Source organism: Globicephala melas, chromosome 2 (genome assembly GCF_963455315.2).
Source record: "Globicephala melas chromosome 2, mGloMel1.2, whole genome shotgun sequence".
Classification (NCBI taxonomy): Eukaryota; Metazoa; Chordata; class Mammalia; order Artiodactyla; family Delphinidae; genus Globicephala; species Globicephala melas.
In genome coordinates, this window is record NC_083315.2 from 108,310,075 (window position 1) to 108,324,046 (window position 13,972).

The 13,972-nt window shown below is 34.7% G+C and overlaps 1 long non-coding RNA gene across 1 annotated transcript in view; it reads right to left on the bottom strand.

Annotated features, from left to right (window-relative positions):
* Nucleotides 1-203: 203 nt before the first annotated feature.
* LOC132596863 (uncharacterized) overlaps nt 204-13,972 on the bottom strand; it is a 44,592-nt gene continuing 30,823 nt past the window's right edge. The window contains exons 3-4 of the long non-coding RNA XR_011377292.1: nt 9,479-9,760; nt 204-1,197 (exon numbers count right to left, since the gene is read on the bottom strand). This is a non-coding gene — a long non-coding RNA (uncharacterized lncRNA). The remainder of the gene's footprint in view (nt 1,198-9,478; nt 9,761-13,972) is intronic.

Genomic DNA, 13,972 nt, shown 5'->3' on the forward strand with positions numbered 1-13,972 from the left:
TGGATTTCACATATTGTAATTTATATGTAAATAAATGTCTAATTCCCCTAATTTATTCATGTTTGAAAAAGCAAATGATTTACCTTCATTAATTTAATTTTAGCCTTTATTTTAAATATCAAACCTTAAATGTGCTAAAAAAAGTGATTTCTAAATCATTTGTCAAATGTATATTATTAGCTAAATTATCCTGAACATTTCATTAAATTGTATTATATCTCTATTGTACTGGATGGAGTGGTAGCTTCCCAAAAGATGTGTCTGCCTGAACCTGTAATGTGACCTTATTTGGGAAAAGCATCTTGCAGAAGCAATTAAGTTGAGGACTTGAGATGATCATCCTGAATTACAGTGGGTTCTAAATTCAATGACAATTGTCCTTAGAAGAAAAAGTGAGCAGACATGCAGATATGAAGACAGAGGCAGAGATTATAGTCATAAATCTGTAAGTCAAGGAATAACAAGGATTGCAATGAGCCATAGAGCCAGGAGACAGGCATGGAATGGATTCTCCTTCAGAACTTCCAGAAGAACCAAACCTGCCAAAACCTTGATTTCAGACTTTTGGCCTCCAGAATTGAAAAAGAATAAATTTCTGTTGTTCTAAGCCACCATGTTTGTAGTAATTTATGAAAAAACACCCCTAGGAAACTAACACATCTGTTAAATGCACATGATTACATTTGTGTCTGTTTATTTCCAAGGATCAGGTTTTTTTAATCTACCACATCTCTGGGCTTGTGTAATGTGTAACAATCAAACAAGAATTGAATTATTATTAATATCTTTGTTATTAGTGTAGCTACCATTTATGAAGACTCAATGTAATGCAGATACTCTATGCATACTTTATTCCCCTAATCCTCACAATTAACATACAATATTATCCACATTTTACAGATAAGAGAACAGACTCAGAGAGGTAAAATAACATGCCCAAGTTTTCATGACTAGTAGGCAACAAAATCAACTTTCAAACACAGGTACATCTGTTTCCAAAATCTCAGATACAGCAAGATTTGCTCGTTTATTAAGTAGATGATGTCTTAATAAAGTCATATATAACAAGCCCACAGCTAACATCATACTCAATGGTGAAAAGCTGAAGGCTTTTTCTCTAAGGTCAGGAAGAAGACAGGGATGTCCACCTGTTGCCACCTTTATTCCGCATAGTATTGGAAGTCCTAGCCAGAGCAACTAGGCAAGAAAAAGAGATAAAAGGCATCTAAATTGAAAAAGGAAGAAGTAAAACTGTCACTATTTGCAGATGACATAATATTATATACAGAAAACCTTAAAGATCCCACTAAAAAATTGTTAGAACTGATAAACAAATTCAGTAAAGTTTCAGGTTACAAAATTAATATACAAAAATCTGTTGCATTTTTATATACTAATAACAAACTATCAGAAAGAGGAGATAAGAAAACAGTCCCATTTACAATTGCAATTATTACAAATTTTACAAAATTACAATTATAATTTACAAAAAGAATAAAATACTTAGGAATAAATTTCACCAAGGAGGTGAAAGACCTGTACACTGAAAAATATGCGTTGATGAAAGAAATTGAAGAAGACAAATAAATGGAAAGACTTTCAATGCTCATGAATTGTAAGAATTAATATTGTTAAAAGGTCCATACTATCCAAAGAAATCTACAGATTCAATGCAATTCCTATCAAAATCCCAATGACATTTTTCAGAGAAATAGAACAAAAATCCTAAATTTGTATGTAACCACAAAAGACCCCAAATAGCCAAATTAACCTTGAGAAAGAAGTACAAATCTGGAGACATCATATTCTATGATTTCAAACTATATTACAAAACAATATATAGAAAATAATTGTGACAGTTATGAAACAAATAATATGGGGAATATAGTCAATAATTGTGTAATATTTTTGTATGGTCACAGATTAGACTTATCATGGTGGTCATTTTGAAATGTGTACAAATATCAAATCACTACATGTGTACCAGAAACTAACATAGTGCTGTAGGTCAATTATACTTCAAAAACAAACAAACGAACTCATAGAAAAAGAGATCAGATTTGTGCCTGCCAGAGGGAGGGAGTGGTGGGAGAGGGAATTGGATGACGGTCGTCAAAAGTTACAAGCTTCCAGTTAGGAGATAAATAAGTACTAGGGATGTAATGTATAACATGACAAAGATAATTAACACTGCTGTACATTATATATGAAAGTTGTTAAGAGAGTAAATCCTAAAAGTTCTCATCACAAGGAAAAAAATTTTTTCTTCAACGTAGTAACTATGTGAGATGATGGATGTTTACTAAACATATTATGGTAATAATTTCATGATGTATGTACGTCAAATCATTATGCTGTATACCTTAAACTTATACAGTGCTGAATGTCAATTATATTTCAATTAAACTGGAAGAAAAAACTGTATATAATAATCTATTTTTAGTATATAGTAAACTATAGTAATCAAAACTGTATGTTATTGGCATAAAAACAGACATAGAGATCAATGGAGCCAAATAGAGAGTCCAGAAATAAACCCAGGGTTATATGGTCAATTAATTTATGACAAAGGTGCCAAGAATATACAATGGGGAAATGACAGCCTCTTTGATAAATGGTATTAGGAAAACTGGACAGCCGTAAGCAAAAGAATAAAGCTGAACCACTATCTTCTACAATATTCAAAACTTAACTGAGAATGATCAAAGGCCTGGATGTATGACCTGAAACCATAAAACTGCTAGAAGAAAATGTCAGCAGTAAGTCACGGTCTTGGCAATATTTTTTGGATCTGACACCAAAGCAAAGGCAACAAAAGCAAAAATAAACAGGTAGGACTACATCTAACCAAAATGGTTCTGCACAGCAAAGGAGGCCATCAACAAAATGAAAAGACAACCTACAAAATGGGAGAAAGTATTTCCAAATCATATATCTGACAGGAGGTCAATATCCAAAATATACCAAGAACTCATACAACTCAATTTCAATAAAAAGAACAATCTAATTTAAAAACAGGCAGAGGACCTGAATAGATATTTTTCAAAGGGAGACACACAGACAGTCAACAGGTACATGAAAAGATGAACAACATCACTAATCATCAGGGAAAAGCAAACCAAAACCACAGTGGGATATCACCTCACACCCATTAGAATGGCTGTTGTCAAAATTGCAAGAAATAACAAGTGTTGACAAGGATGTGGAGAAAAGGAAACCCTTGCACTGTTGGTAGGAATGTAAACTGGTTCAGTCACTATGGAAAACAGGTATGGAGTTTTCTCAAAAAATTAAAAACAGAATTATTATATGACATACAGCAACTCCACTTCTGGGTATTTATATTAATACAAAGAAAACAAAAACACTAATTCAAAAAGATTTATGCACCCCTATACTTATTGCAGGATTATTAACAATAGCCAACACATGGAAACAACCTAAATGTTCATGAATGCATTAAAAAAAATTGGTATACAACACAATGAAATATTATTCAACCATAGAAAAGAATAAAATCTTGCCATTTGCAACAACATGGATAGATCTTGAGGGCATTATGCTAAGTGAAATGTCAGACAAAAAATGATAAATACTGTATGCTCTCACTTACATGTGAAAGACAAATAAGCTCACAGATAGAGAACAGACTGTTGGTTGTCTGAGAGAGAAGCATTGGGCTGGGGGGCAGGGCGGGGAGGCGAAATGGGTGAAGAGGGTCAAAGGGTACAAATTTCCACTTACAAAGTGAATAGTCATGGGGATGAAATTTATAGCATGGTGACTGTAGTTAATAACACTGTTGCATGTTTGAAAGTAGCTGGAAGAGTAGATATTGAAAGTTCTCATAACACAAAAAAAAATTTTGTAACTATGTATGGTGACAGATGGTAACCAGATTATTTTAGTGATCATTTTGCAGTATATACAAATGTGGAATCACTATGTTGTACACCTGAATCTACTATAATGTTATATGTCAATTATACCTCAATAAAAATAATGGATTTTTAAAATAAATAAATAATAAAAATATAAGTGGATGATGTCTTGATGTAGGTAGTTTAAAACTCCCAGATAATGAACGCTCAACCTGTGAATTACCTGTAAATGTAAACAGTGGGGTGCACATTGCTTTTCTCTCCATGTCCCTACCCCAGGTTTTTCAGTTCACCGCATATTTGTTCCCTTCACACAGCAACCTACCTGCAAAAAGAAACTGATGCAAAGATCTCTCTAACATCCCTGATTCCCTGCTAAAGGCCACCCTGGGCTCAGTTATTCCACACATGCATAGGCTTTGTTTTTTTAATTTATTTATTTATTTATTTATTTTTGGCTGCATTGGGTCTTCATTGCTGCGCGCGGGCTTTTCTCTAGTTGCGATGGGCGGGGGCTACTCTTTGTTGCCGTGCGTGGGCTTCTCATTGTGGTGGCTTCTCTTGTTGCAGAGCATGGGCTCTAGGCGTGCAGGCTTCAGTAGCTGTGGCACTCAGGCTCAGTAGTTGTGGCTCACAGGCTCTAAAGCACAGGCTCAGTAGTTGTGACACACGGGCTTAGTTGCTCCAAGGCTTGTGGGGTCTTCCCGGACCAGGGCTCGAACCCATGTCCGCTGCACTGGCAGGCAGATTCTTAACTACTGTACCACGAGGGAAGTCCCGCATGCATACTCTTTTATTTCCTAATATTTTTCTGTTCTTAACCAAATAACAAAAATATCCCCCTTCTCATGGTTCCTCCCACTTCAATTTTCTCCCCAATTGCTTGTTCTCCATCTCTTAATTAATAAGGGCTAAAAGTATTCTAGCAATCCAAATTAACCTTAATTCTGTTAGTGGAATATAATGGTCTGAATTAGGTTTCCCCAAAATTCATATGTTGAAGCCCTAAGCCCACTACCTCAGATTGTGACTGTATTTGAAGACTGTATTCAAAGAGGTGATTAAGTTAAAGTCATTAGGGTGGGCCCTAATACAATCTGACTGGCATTCTTATAAAAAGAGGACATGTGGAAACAGAGAGACAACAGGGATTTGCACGCGCAGGGTAAAGGACATGTAAGGACATAGCAAGGAGGCAGCAATATGAAAGCCAAGGAGAAAGACCTCAGAAGAAATCAAGCCTTGACCCTGGACCTCTAGCCTCTGGAAGAGTCAGAAAATTAATTTCTGTTGTTTAAACCACTCAGTCTGTAGTATTTTGTTATGGCAGCTTTAGCAAATTAGTACAGAATAGAAGAGTTCCAGCAATCCACACGTTTTAAAGAATATAAGAAATATAAGTTAGAAAATGGCATAATATATTCATAAAGAAACCATAGCTGTCTTCAATAGATCTATAAAAGTCTATAAAAATGCCCACATGTTCTTTCAGAAATTCCACAGATTTCTTCACTTAATTCTACAAAAAAATTCCTTCTCCTTGAGCACTAAAATGCAAAGTAAATAAAAATGATTCCTTCTGTGAACTTAGTTTTCAGTTTTAATTTACACATATGCAACTTAATTGTTTTCACTTATTTTCTGTTTGACAAGATTTAGGCGACATTATGGACTAAATTATTTTCTGAATTGGGCCGAAAGATAAAATCTCAATTATAATATTTTTATTTGAAAAAAATATATTGTAAGTTTCAAACAACCAATTTAACCTCAAAATTCGAAAATATAACCAAATGTAATTTGAGAGCTACCTTATACCTCAGTGTGCATAAAATGTGTGCATAAACTTATTAAATACCCTTGTATACCTTAAAAGTATATTAATCATGTATAATATCTGACCAAGTTTTTTAATACAGGGATCCTAGATCTCCCTTTTTATTGAAACAACCCTTAAATCAGTACTGTTAAGGATACAGTTCAGTTAGAAGCTGTATTTAGATAAATTGTATTTTGTTATTAATTTTTAACATAATCCTTTTTATTATATTAATAATATTGTTCTCTGATCTTTTTTCTCACTCTTGCATCATCTACTACAGCCTTTAAATTGACCATTGGGATTTTTTGGTAACATAATTTTGATATCACCTGAACTCCTAAATATCGAGGGCTGAGTTTACTCCTTCCTATTTAATGCCTGGATATATGTATTGTTTCATGGTTCATCTATTATTAAATACCAGAATTGTCCTCAAAAGGAAATTGTTATCATTGGCATTAGTTACTGTGCACTGAATTAACCTAGGAGACCTGTGAATATATCACTCCAGTTGCTCAGAAATTTACAAGGTAAAACCAAGTCCATTTCAAATGATGGAGAAAAATCACTTTGTATATTTTCTTAAGGTCTGCCCTTATTCGCACATTTTTACAAAAGCCTCCTTCTTACTGGAGTTATTAATCCTGAGAAATCAAAGGGCAGAACATCAAGCAATCAAAATGTGGAAAGAATATGTTCTTATTTCTTTTCACTGTGATTGTTATTTTAATAGACACCTACTACTTTTGTCTTTTTCCTGGAATGCAGTCAGATTTCACTTCTCTGCTGTCACCATGTTGTGTTTCTTAAAGCTGCATATTGATTTAATTTCCATGCACTACAGTTTTCTATAGTAGTGGAACTCTTCATTTATCCTCCATGTTTTACATTAATATATTTATATCTATAGAAAATGGAACTGCAGCAATGGTAATGATACCTATCTCTGCATTATCTCAAAAACACACCTGTGTAACTAAGAACAGGAGAAAATTTATGTTCAGATTATTGACATTTAAGTATATAGAATGCAAGACTACCATTATTTACAAGTGGTTTATTACTTTCTTTTCTGAATAAGTGTAGAGAAGTTTGTTAATTATATACCTCAGATGTGGAAAAGATATTCTTATACCTTTGAATGCTACTTTTTTCACACAATTACCTTTAAAGTAAGACAAGCATCTTTGTACTTCCTTAGCTATAATAAATGTATATTCTCTAATATATTTTATATACCCTAAATATGTGGGTTTTTTCTTTAAACGCCTCTTGTGCTTTTTACTTGGTGAACTGGTTCTTCTAAAATCTGAATTCAGGATTGAATTCTAAAATAACCTTCCTATATACAGAATTATTGACAATCTCAAGTATGCCAGAAACTCAGAATTATTTCTTGCTGTATAACAATGTAGCATAGTAATTATGTTCATAGGCACCATACATTAAATATGTATGAAATTGGGGTTCCCTGGTGGCGCAGTGGTTGAGAGTCCTCCTGCCGATGCAGGGGACACAGGTTCGTGACCTGGTCTGGGAATATCCCACATGCCACGGAGTGGCTGGGCCCGTGAGCCATGGCCGCTGAGCCTGCACGTCCAGAGCCTGTGCTCAGCAACGGGAGAGGCCACAACAGTGAGAGGCCCGTGTACCGAAAAAAAAAAAAGAACTTTCTTGAATTGTCCCATACTTGTTTTATGGTGTAGTATTAATTTAATCACCAGAATGTAAACATAATAACAAGTGATTTTGTTTACTGTTGTGTCTCCAGCACCTAGAACACTCCATGAGTAGATGCTCAAAACCACCAAAACACATTGTGCTACATTTCAAACCTCAAAAAAAAAAAAAGAAAGAAAAGATCTCCTGTTTCACTTACAAAATTTTCACTTACAAAATTAACAAAGTTATGCAGGTGAAAAATAATTCCATTTTTCATGGCCTCTGTTCAATAGCATTTCCATCTTTGTTCTTTTAAAAGTTAAGCATTAGTGCATGTAGAAACAAAAACCAGAAAGACCTGAAGTTGATATGTTCATTCTTGCTATGGATCAAGCATAGACTGTCTTTGAGGAAAAGAAATTAAGTTACAAGGTGCTGCAGCAGTAGTGATTGTGGGAAGAGTGGAGAAGGACAAAAAGGCAGAAGATTTTTAATCATAGGCTTTAATTTAAATCAGAAATTTCTGCTGAGAATTCCTTTGATAATTGCTTCTAATATCTCTATCATTTGTCTTTTATGTTTTTAGCTATGTTCATTATGGGGAAGATTTTAAGTTTAAAATAATTATGCATACTGAATTCTCTATTGCCTCAATTTTCATTTTATTACATTCCTTTTAATATTATAATGAACAATGTACTCTGATGCATCTAATTATTAAGGAACATTTGACTAGTCAAACACAACTTTAAAAACCTTAGATTCTATTATTTTGGTATTCTATTTTAATGCATTCTTGTAGCTTTTATTGTTTTTATTATACCAGTTTTCAGATCTAATTAATTCTGCCAGCACAATAGCTTGTTAAAATGCTTTGAGACAGTAAACAGTGGAGGTGTATGCTGTATATATATATATATATATATACACAAATGGTTTGATTATTTTAAGTAAAGTGATTGGATGTTAATTGCTTAAAATGAGTAAATTCATTCAAAACAGTTAAATCTGCTGCATTCATAAAGAACTACAATATCAAAATAAAAATATTGGGAGCTCCATATGATGCTACTTCCTCCTAAAAATATTTAAAACCAAGCAACGTATTTTATATTGTACCCAGAAGAATTGTAATTCAGTTTCTAGTCTCAGAGAGCCACACCTTACTTCTAGATAGTTTATGGTACTGGGATGTAGGTTCAGCCTAAATTAAAAATGGCTTGTACAAGGTAGAAGTATCTAGGCTGATGCATCAGATCTTCTGTTTAAAGTCACCAAGTGTCCAGGTTCCTTCTTTCCTGTTGTTTCTACCACCCATAAAGTGTTACACTTTCCCTTTAAAAGCATAAACTGGAAGTTGCACACATCACTTCTGCTTACATCCCAGTGGAAGACCTTGATGATATGGCTCCACCTAGCTGCAAGGGAGGCTGCGAAGCAGTCTTTATTCTAAGCAGTCATGGTCCAACTCAAGCTTGTGAGAATAAGTAACAATCTCTGCCATATACAATAAAGGCTTACAAATTTATAAAATTACTTTACATTTTAAAATTCCATTTTGCATCTGTATAATTAAGAATTTAGAGCTTATGTGTTAAGTGGTTATAACTGAATTCCAAAAAATGTTCCCAATAAATAGGAATTTATCCATGTAATATATAATCCACGTAATATAATATATTATAATATAATATTATAATATATTAATAATAATTAATTAAGCAATAGTTAATAATATAATAAATTGATTAAACATAATTAATAAATAATTAATTGATTAAATATAATAATTAATAATATAATATAATCCATGTAATATATAGTCATGTAATTAACCATAACAGTAAAAGAAACACCAAGAATGTAGCATCCTACTTAAAACTAGACTATTATTAATATTATTTTATTTTAATAGTTTAAAGGAAAAATAATAGTTTAAAGGAAAAATAATCTCTTTTTTGGAGGTTTTCTTTTTGAAAAATTTTTCAATATGGCTTTCAATATTGTACACAATAATATTAGTGCAATGAAGTCAGATTATACTAGAATATGCTATCCACAAAAATTATCATTAAAACATAGTGACATGGTTCTGTTTTCTTACATTGCTTACCTGTGTTGGACACTGATGATCACCCAGCATCATTTCTTCTTTTCTTCTCTTTCTTAAATAATCCCAATTTAATTAAAGTATTCACAAAAAGCCTCTCTCTCTCTTCCACACACACACACACACAACAAAAACAAAAAAATGTACAGCATCCATCTCACGATCATAAAGGAAGCCAGTGACGTGTAAAGCTGGTGTTGCAGTTAGCAGAGCAGAGAGGCTAAAAGAACTTGGACCCTTGATGGCAAGGTTGAGCTGCTGAATCAATCCACTTTGATGTCATCCCTGGAAGATAATAAATTTTCTTATTTTTAAGCCGTCTTAAGTCAATTTTTCAATCACTTTCTTCACAAAGCCTTCTAACTGATATGTATTACTTCCTAAATAACCTTCTTTATCACTTACAAAAACATTGAGCAATATGATTTCTAGAGTTCAGAAAAGCTATTTACAACTCTGAAAAGCAAAATTTTAGCCCCAAATTATCAAATTTTCATGATGTAATTTCATATGTATTCTGAGTAAGTTTGGATAGGACTTTCAGATTGATCAAATCAAAACTTTTTCATTTTTAAAGTATAGATTTCAATAAGAATTCACTGAAATCTGTATAATTTCTCATCTAACCATGTATCAGTGTGACCCTCTGAGAATCAGTGATTATAGAAATACAGCCATTAAATCAAAGACAGATACCTATTTGCCCAGCATTAGGAAACTAAGTGTTTTCCTGCTAAGATATGTCTTTTGATAGGCCTTTTTTTCCATAGGCTTGTCTTTTCCACAAGGAGAATCCTGAAAGCTTATCTGCTTTCACAGGCCAGAAGTGCTGCCTTATTCAAATGGAACTTCAAATGTTCTCACTTTGCAATAGAAATTGTCCTTAAAGGGTCTTAGAATAGTTAGATTCTATTGCAACAATCATTTATTTCCTTGACTAAAAGAAGAAATTTTTTTTTTTTTTTTTGCGGTATGCGGGCCTCTCACTGTTGTGGCCTCTCCCATTGCAGAGCACAGACTCTGGACGCACAGGCTCAGTGGCCATGGCTCAGGGGCCCAGCTGCTCCGTGGCATGTGGGATCTTCCCAGACCGGGGCACGAACCCGTGTCCCCTGCATCGGCAGGCGGACTCTCAGCCACTGCGCCACCAGGGAAGCCCAAGAAGAAATTATTGTATACCATCTGACTGGGGTTTTTTCTCAGCCTTCTTTCTTTTATATCATTCCTATTCATGGCTTATTTACAATTTATTACTCTTTGTATCACAAGACACATCATTATAATTGTCAATCCCTTTTAAGGTTTTGAAAGATAATAAAAGAGAGTTTTAAACCTCTGAATAAGAAATTAAGTAATATTAATGTGTGATTGAATGTCAGCTACTTGAGTAAAACAGATGATTCAATGATTTCTAAATGCAATACATTCTGGGCTGAGATAATGCTAACAAAACTAAATAAGACCTCCTGAAAGAATGAAAAGAGACATATATGGGCTACTTATGACTTCATACAGAGCATAGTACTTCTCAGCTCAGAGAAATTCATCAGAAATTAGCTCCCTCATATTCAAAGCAAAAGATAAAAGGTATTGATATATTCTAGCACACATAATAGGAAATCATATAACGGAATTGCAATCTCAGATTAGAAAAAGAAAAAGTTGATACTACAGCTTTTTATCTTACAAAGTGTAAAGAAATAGAAATTACAATTGCAGATGTTAATGAAGGAGAAAATTTTGTTTGAACACATGAAAAGGTCCATTTTTGTTAGTAAATTTATAAATAAACAAGGATGTATTAATACATTTTACATAATTTAGTCGTGTTTTCAGAAATCATCAAAGGATGCCTATATTACAGTTGGTTAAGAGCTTCGCTTTACCACATACTGACTGCGTACCTTTGGGAAAATTAGTAAACTTCTCTGGTCTTCAATTTCCTCACTTACAAGATGGGTAGGATGATAATAATACTAAATTTCTCATAGGGTTGTTAAAAGGGTTAAAGGATAAATAAAGATTAGTATTTAGAACAGTGCAGGTACTCAAGAAATGTAAACTATTATTAGTAACTTTATACCCATAAGAATTGTCAATTCACTCTATATGTGTAAGAAATGTCAATTAAAAATGTACTTCTTTAGGGACTTCCCTGGTGGTGCAGTGGTTGAGAGTCCGCCTACCGATGCAGGGGACACGGGTTTGTGCCCCGGTCCGGGAGGATCCCACATGCTGTGGAGTGGCTGGGCCCGTGAGCCATGGCCGCTGAGCCTGCACGTCCGGAGCCTGTGCTCCGCAACGGGAGAGGCCACAACATTGAGAGGCCCGCCTACCCCCCCCCCCAAAAAAAAAAAAATATATATATATATATACTTCTTTTTTTTCTATTTTAGCTTTTAATGGTCATACAAATACATAATGATATATGATTCTATCAGATAGACTTGCTGATGTTCTCCCAGAGGTCCCTTAAACTATCCTCATTTAATTTTTTTTTCTTTTTGTTGTTCCAGTTGGGTGATTTCCAGTACTCTGTGTTCCAGATCATTGATCCATTCTTCTGTATCATCTAATCTACAGTTGATTCTCTCTGGTGTATTTTTCTGGTGTATTTTCTCTGGTGTGTTTACGTTGTTGTATTCTTTGGCTCTAATTCACTCTTTATTAAAGTTCTCACTGTGTCCTTCCATTATTCTCCTGAGTTTGGTATGCATCTTTATGATCATTGCCTTGAACTAATTATCAGATAGATTGCTTATCTCCATTTCATTTAGTTCTTTTTCTGAGGTATTGTCTTGTTTTTTTGTTGAAATCTATTTATCTTTCTCCTCATTTTGCCTAATTCTTTGTTTAGGTCTATGTGTTATGTATGTATTATGCACTATGTCTCCCAGTCTTTGAGAAGTGGCCTTATGTAGGAGATGTTCTATGAGCTTCAGCAGCAGGTTCCCCTCTGGCCACCAGAGAGAGATGTTCCAGGTGTGTCTCCTTTAAGGGCTACATACTCCCTTCTGTTTTGCCGAGGCTGACTGCTGTGGGTGCACTGGACTGACTGTCTGCAAGCCTTTGCCTTGTGCGATTGCTGCAGGCATGCTGGTGGACAGGATAGGCACTCCAGCACTGCTGGCTGCAAGGCCAGCTACAGATATGCTAGTGAGTGTGGCAGGCCCCCAGTGCTAATAGGCTAGAGGGAGGATTCCAAAATGGTGCCCACCAGTGTCATTGTCAGCAAGGTAGAATGAGATCACAAAAATGGCTGCCACCAGCATCTCAGTCCCCAGGGGTAGGCCCAGCTGCCTCGTCCCTCTGCAGGAGGCTCTCCAAGTCAGCAAGTGGGTCTGACCCAGACCCCTTTCAAACTGTTGCCTCTGAGCTCAATGTGGGGTTTGAGGAAGACCTCCTCACTCCTCCAGGAGGACCTCCATGATTGAGATATCCTTCCTGCTTATGGTCACCTACATGGGATTGTGGGTCCTGACTAGACCACATCTCCACCCTCCTTACCCATCTGGTTGTAGTTCTTTCTTTATATCTTTATTGTGGAAAATCTTTTCTGCTAGTCTTAAGGTCATTCTCAGAAAGAATTACTTTGTAAATAGTTGTAATTTATCCCTTTCCCTCCTGATATATATTTTTAAAATACTAAACACACTGGTTATAGTCACAAAGTATAAACTGCTCAACTAGCTAAAAAACTTCTTTTAAATACATTCGTTACTTTTAATACATTCAAACAACTAATTCAGCATTTTATCAAAGATAGAAATAATAATGTTTACTATCAATATATATTTGCAACTAGTATATGGGGTATTTTGCTTGAACTTAGTTCAGATATTTTTAAAAATTTTTTTTGAATTTTTGAATTTTATTTTAATTTTTTATACAGCAGGTTCTAACTAGTTATCTATTTTATACATATTAGTGTCTATATGTTGACCCCAATCTCCCAATTCATCCCACCAAAACCACCTCCCCTGCCACCTTCCCCCCTTGGCCTCCATGTTTGTTCCCTACATCTGTGTCTCTATTTCTGCCCTGCAAACAGTTTCATCTGTACCATTTTTCTAGGTTCCACATATATGCGTTAATATACGATATTTGTTTTTCTCTTTCTGACTTACTTCACTCTGTATGACAGTCTCTAGATCCATCCACGTCTCTACAAATGACCCAATTTCATTCCTTTTTATGGCTGAGTAATATTCCATCGTATATATGTACCACATCTTCTTTATCCATTCGTCTGTTGATGAGCATTTAGGTTGATTTCATGACCTGGCTATTGTAAATAGTGCTGCAATGAACATTGGGGTGCATGTGTCTTTTTGAATTAAGGTTTTCTCTGGGTATATGCCCAGTAGTGGGATTGCTGGATCGTATGGTAATTCTATTTTTAGTTTTTTAAGGAAGCTTCATACTGTTCTCCATAGTGGCTGTATCAATTTACATTCCCACCAACAGTGCAAGAGGGCTCCCTTTTCTCCACACCCT